Consider the following 13,762-nt stretch of genomic DNA (forward strand, 5'->3'; position numbering starts at 1 on the left):
TTTTGTGCTGTTGATGACCAGCAACTATAAAATACGGTAACTGGAATTAACTGTGCACAGCAGTATAGCTGATTATATACGGTAGTGTAGTCTCAATTATATCTAAAAATAACTGAAAACAAGTATGCTTTACCTTAAACTTTACAAATTTACACTATATATTTTTGTTTTGTTTTGTTGTTGCTTTTTAACATCTTTATTGGAGTGTAATTGCTTTACGATGGTGTGTTAGTTTCTGCTTTATAACAAAGTGAATCAGCTGTACATGGACATATATCCCCACATCTCCTCCCTCTTGCGTCTCCCTCCCACCTTTCCTATCCCACCCCTCTAGGTGGTCACAAAGCACCGAGCTGATCTCCCTGTGCTATGCGGCTGCTTCCCACTAGCTGTCTATTTTACGTTTGGTAATGTATATAAGTCCATGCCACTGTCTCACTTCGTCCCAGCTTGCCCTTCCCCTTCCCCGTGTCCTCAAGTCCACTCTCTACGTCTGCGTCTTTATTCCTGTCCTGCCCCTACGTTCTTCAGAACCATATTTTTGGGGAGGGGGGGATTCCATAAACTATATTTTGAAATATAAGGGATTCATAGTATCGTTAACCTGTTGAGCGAAGACTTACTTTGAATCTAATTTTCAGTGCTCAGAAACACCTGCCGTTACTTTAAATGCATGAACAGAACGCTCACTAATGGACTGAAACCACCATATTACAGAAATATTTGCCACGTATTTGCCATCTACATTTTCTCAGAAGGGCTCAGGATTATTTGAACTGTTAAATTTTTGCATACCTCTGTGACACCTCAACCCATTTCTCTCATTACTTAACCAACGTGTTAAGCATGACTGTCACAGCAGTTCTCCATTAAACCAAAAGTATGATATTATTTGATATTTATATTATATTTGTAACCTGAATTTTACCACCTAAATACAATGTTCACATGTTGATTCCTACATTAAAATATTTTTTGTTAGGAAAAAAAAAAAGAATTTGAAAAATAACGACATACATATATATGTATATATACTAATGGATCTACAGGTACCTACTTTTACACTGTTACCTCAACCTACTGTCTTATCAACAATCAATAAACCATAAATATTTACAGATCTGGGTGAGGGAAAAAAGAAACAGAAATGAAAACCAAAAGAATACAGCTAAAAAATAAGTTTCAATCATGTAATGAAACTCAGTTTTTCTATTTCTGAACAGTATATAATTTTTGTCAATAAATATTTATGTAGAACTTTCTAAGTTAAGGTATTAGACTAAGCACTGCAGGGGAAGTAAAAATGAATGAGGCGTGGTTCCTGATTTTGAAGAGTTGGCCAGTGGGTAAACACAGCATTTCCAGCGAAACCAAATAACCCCCCTTCTAATCCTCATATAAAACGGAAAAAAATACAGAGAAAAGGTGCTGCCGGCCATCTCTCAGTATCTATTTTCTCTCGTGTATTTTTTAGAAAGATAGAACTTGAGAATTTATTTCAAAGCACCAATAGAATATGAAGGTCATTTACATAAAAGCCACAGCAAAGAGTGGCCTCTGTCGGGTGACAGGCACACAGGGAAGCACCCTGCACAGCACCCAGCGCTGTCCTGTCACAGAATGAGCGCTGGGGGTCCTTCTATGGTGGGGAACTCAGGCTAGCAACCCTATAGGACCAGCTCACTTAATGTGACAGCTGAAATGTTTTATTCCTGACGTCTACTTTTTTAATTCACCGTGGCATTTATCCCTAATTATTACTGAAGAGGCAAAGCATCCTTGATTGCTGACTGCTTGGCTTTTACATACACAACATCTGAATTTAAACAGTATGTTAATTTGGTAGATGCTTTGGTCATATATACATGCATATATATCTTATATACATATATCCATATGTATACATCTGTATGTGTGCATGTATATATACATACATACACACACACACACACCCCCGCACAAGTGTTCAAACTCTGTTCTTAGGCTTAATATGAAACTTCAATTTGAAACTTTACAATACATTGTGTTGCACATTATTAACCCTATGGTTAACTTGAGAAAACTAAAGCACAGAGGGGTTACATTACCTTCTCCAAAGTAGTACAGCTTTTTAATAGAAGAGCCAGGATTTGAATCCAGTCAGACTGACTCAAAAGTCCAACCTCTTAACCACTACACCACAGCACAGAATGAGGATAATAGAAATAACAAGATTAATGCCTAGATCTCTGGTTTGTGCAATGTGGGAATAATGGTACTGTTATCTGTTAACTGAATGAATGAATGAATGGATGAATGAATGAATGGATCTAGAGTGGGAGATAAAAAAGAGATCACTTGAATTCAGATTGCCTCAAAAGTGTTGTCAAATATCAGGTCTACATATGACGTGAGGGGCACGAGATACAGCAGACAGAGTGTTTCAAGACACCAGTAAGAGGTGTGGATGGAGACACAGCAGCCGGGCTCATCTTTGGGAAGAGGATGCCGTGCGTGAGCCTGGGTACCTTCCCCCATCCCCCCGGCGCAGCCTCGCTGACCCCCAGCCGTCGCTCTGTGGATGGAGCCCTAGGTCCTTCCTGGGTCAAAGTCCTCCCCGTACACACCTGTTTACCTTTCCATCCTCACTTCTCTCAGATGCACCATTCACAGCCATGATCCAACTCCAGCTTCATTTGATCTCACCTGAGTACAAGTGCCATGGGTGTCAGGTCACCTTCTCTAGGGAGCCTTTCCTGAACTGCCACGGCTGGGCCAGGTGGAAATTCATCACACCTCCTCAGCACCCTCTACTCACACCTGTCCCACCACCCGCTGTGGGCCAAGAAGATACGGAAGAGGAGGGCTCTGATCTACCTAAGTGTATCCTCACCACATCACACAGCGTCTGCACGACACGCACTTGATGGGGTTCAGGGCAGGCTGCCCCCAAATATGCCTTTTGGCATATTGATTATTTTGAATCAAAGCTACTTGAGAAACAGCCAGTGCAAGAAGGACATTCTGACTCTCCTTCGTCCCCCTGAAAGCAGGAGATAAATCTCTCATGTGAAGATGCTCTCCCTGTACCAGGAGGGTGCAAGGCATCCTTATCACCAGAGGCAGGGAACTCAGGGCCCAGAGGCTGTACAAACAGACCCTGTGAATTCTTTATGAATTTGCTCCCCAAGCCCAAACCCCTCTGTTTTGCCAATTCTTCATAAATTTATTGTTTCTTTGTCTAAGTATAAAAGCTGCCTGCTTTGGTCACTTTTTTGAGCCCCATATCTTTGAGGTTCCCATACATACAAAATTAAATTTGTTCCTATTAACCTGTCTTACGTTAATTTACAGGCCAGCCAAAGAACCTAGAAGAAAAGAAAGAAAAAGATTTTCCCCTACACACTCAACAAATATTTAAATGAATGAATGAATGAACTCAAAGAGGCCAAATCATTATTTTTAAATAACCAGTTTTTTGTTATCTTCTGAGTTTAAGAGTATGATGTCAGGAATCAGACTATCTGGGTTTGTATCCTGTCTTCCACATTTAAAATATATTATATTGGAGAAGCCATTTAAACTTTTTTGACTCTGTCCTCTCATTTGTAAATGAGGAGGATAATATAATCTATTTCATGGAGTTGTTGAGAGTATTAAAGGAGTTAATGCGAGTAAAGCACTTTGCAAGAATGCCCTACACAGAGTAAGCTTAAATGTGGCTCTTAGTTTTGGAATAAACTTTAGAGAACAAGATAACTGACTTACTTAGTTCATAAATACTTTTGCATAATGCCACAGTTATAAATATATTCTTGTTCATAACCCACAACTGCCATTCAAACAAGGCTGTTGAATGAATTAGAACTTAAGAGATTGTTTGCAAACTCTTTTGCGAGGTAATTCCAAGTGAGTTTAAAAAACATTTTTCCCCAAAACAATTGGGTGTATGCATTTTAGGATTTTTTTTACAATTCGCATTTCTTTACAGTGAAAAATAGCACAGAAAATTTTGCAGAGCTTTTTAAAGTGCAGCAATGTGCTGTTTAAAATTAAACCAGTAGTTGGGACTTCCCTGGTGGCGCAGTGGTTAAGAATCCACCTGCCAATGCAGGGGACACAGGTTCGAGCCCTGGTCCGGGAAGATCCCACATGCCGCGGAGCAACTAAGCCCGTGCGCCCCAACTACGGAGTCTGCGCTCTAGAGCCCATGAGCCACAACTACTGAGTCTGTGAGCCACAACTACTGAAGCCTGCACGCCTGGAGCCCGTGCTCTGCAACAAGAGAAGCCACCGCAATGAAAAGCCCGCGCACTGCAACAAAGAGTAGCCCCCGCTCACCGCAACTAGACAAAGCCTGCGTGCAGCCACAAAGACCCAACGCAGCCAAAAATAAAAAATACATAAATTTATTAATAAAATAAAATAAAATAAAAAAGCCACAAGGATATATTACAGCACAGGAAAATACAGCCAATGTTTCATACTTTAAATGGAGTATAACCTATTAAAAAAAAAAAAAAAAAAAATTAAACCAGTAGAAACCAAATTAAATCGGGCTTGATGGTGAGTGCTGAAAAAAGGAAAGTTTAGTTCAGTGTGTGTGTAGGTTTCAACCGTGTCCCAAAGAGTCACATCAAAACTCAGACCACATCAGGTCTGGCCCAGAGATGGACATATGTAAGCAGATATTTCTGGACAAAGGTTATGGACATTAATGATTAATTTAACGAAATCAGAAGATTCTGAAAACGGTGGGCTGCTTTAGGAATATGTCTGGACGCTCCGATTGCTGGAGGGGATTGACATCCCTTCATGGGGATACAGGTTCACGGTGGGAAGGCTGAGCTTCAGTAGCTCACACATTTTTCCACGAATTGATCAAAACTCTGCAACTATGCAGTGTCCCAACACTGCATTCCACATATTAAAAATATACCAATAATGACAGACTTTAAAAATTGACAAAAATATACGACACTTTCTGATTTTATCTTCAACACTTGTTTCTTACATTTTAGCTACACTCTTAGCACTTCTCATTTGTTTGAATGGAAAAAAGTACAAATAACAATTTAAAGAAAAACTAAAAATGACAGTTTTGGGGGGTGTTTGAGAACAAGATTATCTAATGCTGTGGCTTTATGTTGTGTATATATGATACAATAGCAGAATGTAATTCCTACTTCCTACGAAGGAATGAAGTATATAAACATTTCATATCTTTAGATGATGTTTCATCTGAACTAGTGAGACATACTGAACTTCCTCCATGATTGTTTCGAAGTGAAGGGTTCACAGCAGGAAACCATTGATATTTCTTCACACTCTTACTGGCATTTCATTTTCTTTTTACTTTACAATGGTGTTAGTTATCTACTGCAGTGTAACAAGTTACCACAAACAAAGTGGCTTAAAAGAATACAAATGCATCCTCATGGATGGAATTGTGTCCCCCTAAATTCATATGCTGAAGTCCTAACCCCAGGACCTCAGGATGCAACCTCATTTGGAAATAGGGTCATTGCAGATGTAATTAATTAAGAAGAGGTCGCACTGGGGTGAGGGGTTCCTAATCCACTGCAGCTGGTGTCCTTATAAACAGAGGGACCTTGGACTCAGAGGCACAGGGGTAGAACATCATGTAAAGAACGAAGCAGAGACTGGGGTGATTCAGGAGAAGCTGAGGATGCCAATGGTGCCAGCAACCCCAGGAGCTGGGCGAGAGCAGGGGACAGAGTCTCCCTGACAGCCTCAGTCGGCACCAACCCTGCAACACCTTGATCTCGGACTTCTGGCCTCCAGGACAATGAGATAAGGACGGTCTGCTGTCTAAGCCACCCGGCCCGTAGGATGTTGTTATGGCAGCCCTAGGAAACTAACACATGGATGGTCTCTCAGTTTCATGGGTCAGAATCAGGCACCGGTTAGCTGGGTCCTCTGCTCTGAGTCTCGTCAGGCTGCAACCAAGAAGTCAGCTGGGCTGCATTCTCGCCTGGAGACTTACTGGGAAAGAATCGCTTCCGAGCTCATTCAGGTTGTGGGCGGAACACATCTGCCCCGAATATATGACCGAGGGCCACCTGCAGGGCCCAGAGGCCACCGGCGTTCCCCACGTTCCCCACCACGTGGCCCTCTGCACTGACAGCCCACAACATGGCTGTTTGCTTCCTCAAGACCAGCGGGGAAGTCCTCTCACTCTGGTTAGATGGAGCTTTATGTGATGTCACGTAATCATAGGGGTGACTTGCCATCCCCTTTGCCATATTCTATCGGTTAGAAGCAGGACCGGGTTCTGTCTATACTGAGGGCGGGAACGCAGAAGTGTGTGACTCACTGGGGCGACCTGAGGGCCCGTCTCTGCCCCAACATGTATTCACCCTGTGCACCGCACTCGACTTCTTTACATGAGTCAAGAGGACTTTTCTCACAATAAAAAAATACTGTACTGTCAATACGTAACACACCACAAATTCTATCCTTTTCCTGTAATTATAGGTCTTTAAAAATTATAAAGTCTTTATTACCAATTTTGGAGGGAGTATTAAAAAAATTAATAAAAGCTCTTTGTATCAACCTTAGACAATAAGGTACAAAGAAGAAAACAACTAAAAAGCATTCATAATCCTCAGAGTCTCAAGAAAGATAATTGCTGCGAATGTCTTCAATTCATAAATTTTAAATTCTGATACATACATTTTGATACATAATGTTATCATTACTATTTTTTAACGATTCCACTTAACTTTCGTTAACCTTCTTGACAAAATATTTATTTGCTCAAATGATTTTAAAATTTCTAAATAAGAATTTTATTTTCAATTGAATCATTTAATTTTAGATTAGTTGAATTGAAGAGTATTGCCCATGTGAAGTTTGTTCTTGAGAATTTTAGTTTTCCTTGTGATATAGCATATAACCAACTTTTGAAAAGTCTCCAGGAATGTTTGAAGGTAAAATGAATTTTAGTTTCCCGGGTACGAAGGTGGATACATCTCTCATAAATTGATCTCATTAATGGTGCTCAAATACACTTCGGTTAAAGAGAGCTGAATAGATGCTAAGCTATTTCAAAAGCAAGAGTTTCTAATTATAGCACGTATAGATTACTAAATGAAAGTAGACTATCCTGTCTCAGTTAATGCCCTTCTTCCTTAAACTCAGCCTTCTTTAAAGTTGCTATTGCCACTCCTGTTTCTATCTCTTTGGAAGCCGGACTTACTTTTACCTATACTTTTATATTTGAGCATTCTCAATATTTAGCTTATGTATGTCTCTTGCAATGGTGTAGAGTTGAAATTTGCTCTGGACACATTTATGAATTTTCTACTTTTAACAATTCCCTTAACGCATTGAAACATCTGGGTATCTGGGTCGTATTAGCTTTCTTTAATTTCACTTTTGGTTCATTGATGAACCAAAAACCTTCAGTTTCAACATTGTTCATGTTATTCTCCTTGGGATTTGCAGGGCATACATCCTGGTTTTACAGGTAAGTACCTTTATATTTCATGGGAGACTATTTGAAATGAAATCTCACTAATTTTCAATATTAATACTTAATATTAATAATTCTAAATACTAAATAATAGTAAATGGGAAATGTCTGATGGAAAAACAAATTTGGGGGATTAAGAGACCATTTCTTAATTTAAACAACTTAATGAAACCTTGCTTATTAATAACCTAGGTCTGATATAGGAAGATGCTGTCCCCCTGGGATGTCATAGATTATAATGCTATATTTGGAAGATAACTTAATATCCTCAGAACTTATAAGAGGCTATTTTCAAGCAAATGTTTTATGTTCTTTGTAAAGTGGGTATTATCAGCAGAGTCTGATTCATTAACTGTATCACCTTTTGAACACACCATGTTTTGCACCATTTCAGGACTGTTTAGTGCCCTTTCTCCTGCTATGAGGTTTGTTCTCACCTTGATTCCAACAAGCTTTTCATATAAGATATTCTGTACTAGCAGATCCAAGGAGAGCAGGAGGTGTCCTTACAGTGTTCTATTAAAAGCAGCAACAGGACTTCCCTGGTGGCGCAGTGGTTAAGAATCCACCTGCCAATGCAGGGGACACGGGTTCGAGCCCTGGTCTGGGAAGATCCCACATGCCGCGGAGCAACTAAGCCCGTGTGCCACAACTACTGAGCCTGCGCTCTAGAGCCCACGAGCCACAACTACTGAGCCCACAAGCCACAGCTACTGAAGCCTGCACACCTAGAGCCCGTGCTCTGCAACAAGAGAAGCCACCACTCGCCGCAACTAGAGAAAGCCCACGCGCAGCAACGAAGACCCAACGCAGCCATAAATAAATAGATAATTTTTTTTAAAAATAGTGACAACTTTCAAAGACAAACCTGAGAACACTCTTGCAATTAAATTGGTTCATTAAAATCTTTATAAGAATTGCTAAAATCTTACTTCTTTAGCAATACTTTGAAGGTTTTTTATAAGTTAAACATGAAACAGCCATAGCATCATGAAGTATTATGGTAATAAGATTAGTCTCTTATGGAAGAAATTAAACTTTCATTAGCTTATAAACATAAGAACAATTTATTTGAACTAAAGTAATGAGTAAACATAAATATTTTTACATTTGTACATAAAATATACTGTATTTAAAATTACTTGATGTTTTAAAGACAGAGCTGAATGTGAAGTATGTGGCTAGAAATTCCAAGACCAGATGGTGCCATAAATCCCAGCAGAAAATATGCATCTGCTGGCTCTTTGTAAAACTGTTTTGTTTGAAGGAAGTTTTATTTCATCACGTGGCACGGTGTCTTAACAGATCATTCGTCTTGCCTTAGGAATGTACCACCTGCATTAGGTGTTATTTCTTATTTCCAGAATGAGTGGAGAGCAAATCGTTTTCTGTTTGATACTCAAGGAATTTTATCAGCAGAGTTTGATTTACGGCACAAACAAATGTGCCAATTATAGAGTTTGCTGAAATAAGTAGATGGGTAATAAGGACTTGTGAATACTATTTAATTGCATCTGTAATCCTACAACATTATGCAAAGACCCTTGTCAATTGATTAGATGATACTGAAAATTACTTTAAATTGATGATAAAATGTCAAGTGTTGCATTTACAGTTTGTTAGCATAGGATTCCAAGTAGGAAGGTCAGCCAGCTGAAGAAGAGTTCCCATATTTACGTGGAGGAACTTGCAGAAAGTGGAAAAAAGACTAGCTACGAGATTCACGGCAGGATAAGGAGAAACAAAAACAAAAACTGTACTTGGACTTGGGTCGTCCGAGTTCCGTCCGGGCCTCTGCTAATCAGCTGAGGGTAAGTTACTAAGACCTTTCCAACTTTTGCTTCCTAATCTTCAAATGGAGTGTTTTGTTTCATTTTTTAGTCAAACGATCTCTCAGGAAAACTCCAGCTCTGAAAACCTATAACTAAGAGAACTAAGGGAAGAAAAGAACCTAGAAACATAATGTGAAATGCTTTATAGTTTATAAATTAAATGATGTAAGATATTAAATCTCAATGAAGATTTGAGAAATTCTGCATTATCTTACATACTGGTAAAATAAGATTCCTAGCTTTCTTATTATTTTCATTGGTTCTGTCATTTGCTAATATTGATTGCTGTGATCTTTTGATAATTATAAGTTTACATTTCCTTTGTGAGGGTCCCATGTTCCCTTTACTTTAAAAGCAAATCAAATCAATCATTACTTTGAACGCTTGTAACTTATAACTTCACCAGTGCAGGCTCTATCTTAGACCCCTCATTTCTCCTCATGCTTTGCTCCGTATTTTCAGGGAGAACCTATTGTTTCCCAACACATACCTATGGCACTTCTACTACATGGATGATGTGCAATTACTATGGCATTATTACTAATAGAATTACTACTTTTCTGCTGGTTGAAATAAGAGTAACTCCAGGTCAAGCAATTGACTCATCTATAATTACCCCTGCAAGCTAGCTTAGTGTTTAAATATGCTTTGAGTCACCTTGTTGATTGTTTCGACACAATACAGACACGTGTCAACTGAACAGCATTTTCTCATGTACTCAGAAAAATAGAAACCTCACGGACAATTGGTAAAATAATCTTTCACCAGAATCTTCCATGATTTGAATTAGAATATTGTTTCTTTATCCTTACCAGAATTCACCATTCCAGAGTGTTATACTGAAAGACTAACTCATGAATGTCCCAATTTCCTCCCGTATAACTTGCACCAAAGGCCTGCATCTACCTCACGGCAGTTTGTACCCACAATCAGCAGATGGCTCCTGGCTCACCTCGACTGTTTTGCCTCGTCCTCTGGCACCACTGGGAGCAGTGCCAGTGCAAATCACGGGCTTCCCAGAATGACTTCTAGTGCCCTGCTGGGTGGCACGACAAAAAAATTCAACAGGGAACATCTAGAATTAGTCCCTGAAGGAGGCCATCCTAGTATATGGCACCCAATTTGTCTTTAGATACATGTGATCATATTAGTTCACATAGATTTGGATGCAGCTGGCCCAGAGGGGAGACAGCAGACATTTTAAAAGCGTGTGTCAAAATACAGAGGCCCAGCAAAAAAATAAACCCACAAGGCAAAAGCAAGAAGTTGACAATGCCAAAATAGAACACATGGGATGCCTAAGGAAGAGGGGTTCCCTGAACTTGGGGAAGTTAGTGGTGTGGTTTTTGTTTTTAACCGAGAGCCTGTGGATCTGCCTTTGGTTAGGAAGGGAATATAGTCAGTTGGACAATCAGTCCACTGTCTACAACACACCTTGTCACTTCTGGACAGCACACTTTAATCAAGATTTTGATAAATTACAATGTTTTGAGAGACTAACCAACATGCAAAATCAGAACTGTGAAGCAAGTCTAAAAAAATGGGGCGTTTGAGGGCTGGATGTCTATTTAGTGAAAATGAAGACTTACTGGAGAAAAGACCCATCTTCAAAGAATAGATGTCACGTCCCACGTTTCTCCACACGGAAACAAAATGACCAAATAGAAACCTCTCATGGTAAGTTTGGTCTCAGTGCAATATTAAAAATAAACCCTAATAACTTGTTTTTAAAGGAAATAGACTCTTAGGAAACACAGGCTCGGAGCCCATGGGATTTACATCTTCGCAGATGTCAGGGCAAGAGGGAGGATGGATGAGCCCACAGTCAGTGTGTTTGCTTTTTCCCTGGGGTAACCCCTGAGGTTCTGTATAAGAGCAATTTTAATCTTAAAATTAAAACCTGTGCTTTATAACTCAATTCCGGGTCCTACCTTAGCCTCGGAGCAAAACTGGCTTTCTCACCGCTTGCCTCGGCATATTTTTAGCGCAGGCCACAGTGCGCAGGAAATGATTAAACAGGAACCTCTGTGACCTGCAACAGCCAGCCTGCTGCTTAAGCCTTAAGCTGCTTAAGTCCCACGGGAAAGCTCCGGTGCCCAGGTTTTCCCCAAGGAGCTCAGACCTTCATCAGAAGGCAGCTCATCCAACGGCAAGAAGAAAGGTCCCTGCCTGACAGGTAGATCGCTCACCACAGGACCCTAGGATCTGCAGGCAGGGACGTGGCCTCACGGGTTCCAGCATCTGGAGGACAGTCCTCCCCTCAGCTCCCAGCCCCACAGGGACCTGGAGGCCCGTGGGTGCCAGTGTAGACAGACAGGGCTGTGCTGAAGCCCTGGGGACAGAACAGCCGAGAATCTTCCCGAAGGGCTGCAGCCCCAGGGAACCACGCCCCGCCTGGCCGAGGGCTCAGGGCGGCTCAGCTCTGGAAGGATCCGAGGCCAGGTGTCTGGTCTCAGAAGGTGAAGAACCTGGGTAGGTGGGCTGCCTTCCTGCCCCAGCCTGGGAGGGGCTGACGTCACGGCCCAGTCCCTCACCTTCTGCCAGGTTTCAGCCCCAGAGGCACCTCAACAAGCTGGCCTGAACCCCATGATCCAAGAAAGGAAGAGCGTCCAGTTCAGGAGCCTGAGAGCCAGAGAGAGAGGACGCCCCATGGGGTGGAAGAGACACAGATGAGAATACAAGGACTAAGCCATCGCAAATGCTGCAGAAAAAAGCTTTTCAAAGCTTTAACAGATGATGCTGGAACTAAGAAACTAAATAGATAAATTAAAAAGGTAGATGTTCCCTGCTGAGACTGAAATTAGTGAATCTGATACGTGTGGTCATGTGCAAAAATAAATCAGAGCATTTAGCAAAAACATATAAAAGGTGGAACTATGAGGATAAAGCAAAGAGATTGGGAGGGTAGATCCTGCAAGCCTAAATCCCAGGGACATTTCAAAAGGGAAAAAATTATATTACACAATATTTAAGGACTATACAATAATCAAGGAAATACGAAATTCAAATTTCCCTTTGTTGAATAAAAATGTATATCTGTGAACTGAAATTGTTCACTAAGTTTGAGATTGGGTTAGTAATAAAAGTTGCATTTAGGCATATTGTGATCTAATTCTGAAACTCTGAGAAAAAAAGAATAAAAAGATCTAATATAATCATTGAAAAACCTATATAAACAGGAAAAAATTGGTATCTAAACTTCCAATTGCAATATAAGAAGGCAAAAATCAATGAGGGTAAAAAAAGACCACAATTCAGGAATCCTATACAAAGTAAGTTAGCCTTCACTTTTCAGAGAGAAAAAGATATTTGAGGGTAAAACATAACTCAGAACATTTTACACAAGTACCCCAAGTGAGAAGAACATTACTTGAAAAAAAATAAAAACTATATAGGTTTTTCAACCTTGGGAATCTCACAGCCACTCACGTAATCCCGCGGGGACTCTGCCTTCACACGCACACCAGCCTGGACTTGATGAATGTTGTCACCACTGTCACAGAGCACACAGCCCAGCGACGCCTGTCTCAGCCAAGCTAGCTGCGTGGGGCTGAAAACTCTGGGGTTTTGGTACCAGAACCTGGTGGTGAGCAAAGAAAGATGCGTGTGACAGTCGGTCCTGGGCTGAGCCGAACACAGGCAGCCAAAGGGAAGCAGCTGGGAAGGCGGATGCTTGCTCTCCAGCTAAGGAGGCTCTGAATTGCCACCAATAAGTTCTTAAACCCCATGCTTTTGAACTATCCCTTTCTATTCAAGTTTTACAAAATGATTCAAGGTAAAGTTCTGTCAAGTTTTTTTTTTTTTTTTAAGCACATCTTTTCATCTAAAACTCCACGAATTGGCCTTAGGAATTGCACGATTTAATATCGACATGTTTGCCTAAAAGGGATATATTGCTTTTAATTATTAATATATACTAGCTGATTATCTCTTGACTAATTAAAACAAACACATGCATTTTTAAATGAAAGGATACAGTTTCAAAACACTACTAAAGGGAGCGCCTGTGTTCATTGTTTCAAGAAATAATTGAGTACCGCATGCCAAGCACTTTTCTCCTGCTGGGTACACCACAGTAGACTAAGATGGGACACAGGAGAGTTGGTGCCACTGACATGGTCTTATGAGCGGGGTGGTGTCCCCCTCAGATTCACATGTTGAAGTCCTAACCCCCGGTACCTCAGAATGGGGCTGCATTTGGAGACAGGGCCTTTAAAGAGTAGTTAAGTAAAAAAAAAGGTCATTAGGATGGACCCTAATCCAATATGACTAGTGTTCTTATAAGGAAAGGAAAAGTGGACCCAGGCTAGAAGGAAGACCACGTGAAGACACAGGGAAAAGATGGCTGTCCACCAGGCAAGGAGAGAGCCCTCAGCAGGAACCAATTCTCCCAACACCTTGGCCTAGGACTTCCAGACTGCAGAATTGTAGGACACTAAATTATCTTATTTAA

The 13,762-nt window shown here is 40.7% G+C and overlaps 1 long non-coding RNA gene across 3 annotated transcripts in view; it reads right to left on the reverse strand.

The window, feature by feature from the left end:
* The window catches only part of LOC133077133 (uncharacterized), a 308,335-nt gene that overhangs the window by 116,620 nt on the left and 177,953 nt on the right, over window positions 1-13,762 (reverse strand). The gene's annotated exons all lie outside the window — the stretch shown is intronic.

The sequence above is a fragment of the Eubalaena glacialis genome, chromosome 17 (genome assembly GCF_028564815.1).
Source record: "Eubalaena glacialis isolate mEubGla1 chromosome 17, mEubGla1.1.hap2.+ XY, whole genome shotgun sequence".
Lineage (NCBI taxonomy): Eukaryota > Metazoa > Chordata > Mammalia > Artiodactyla > Balaenidae > Eubalaena > Eubalaena glacialis.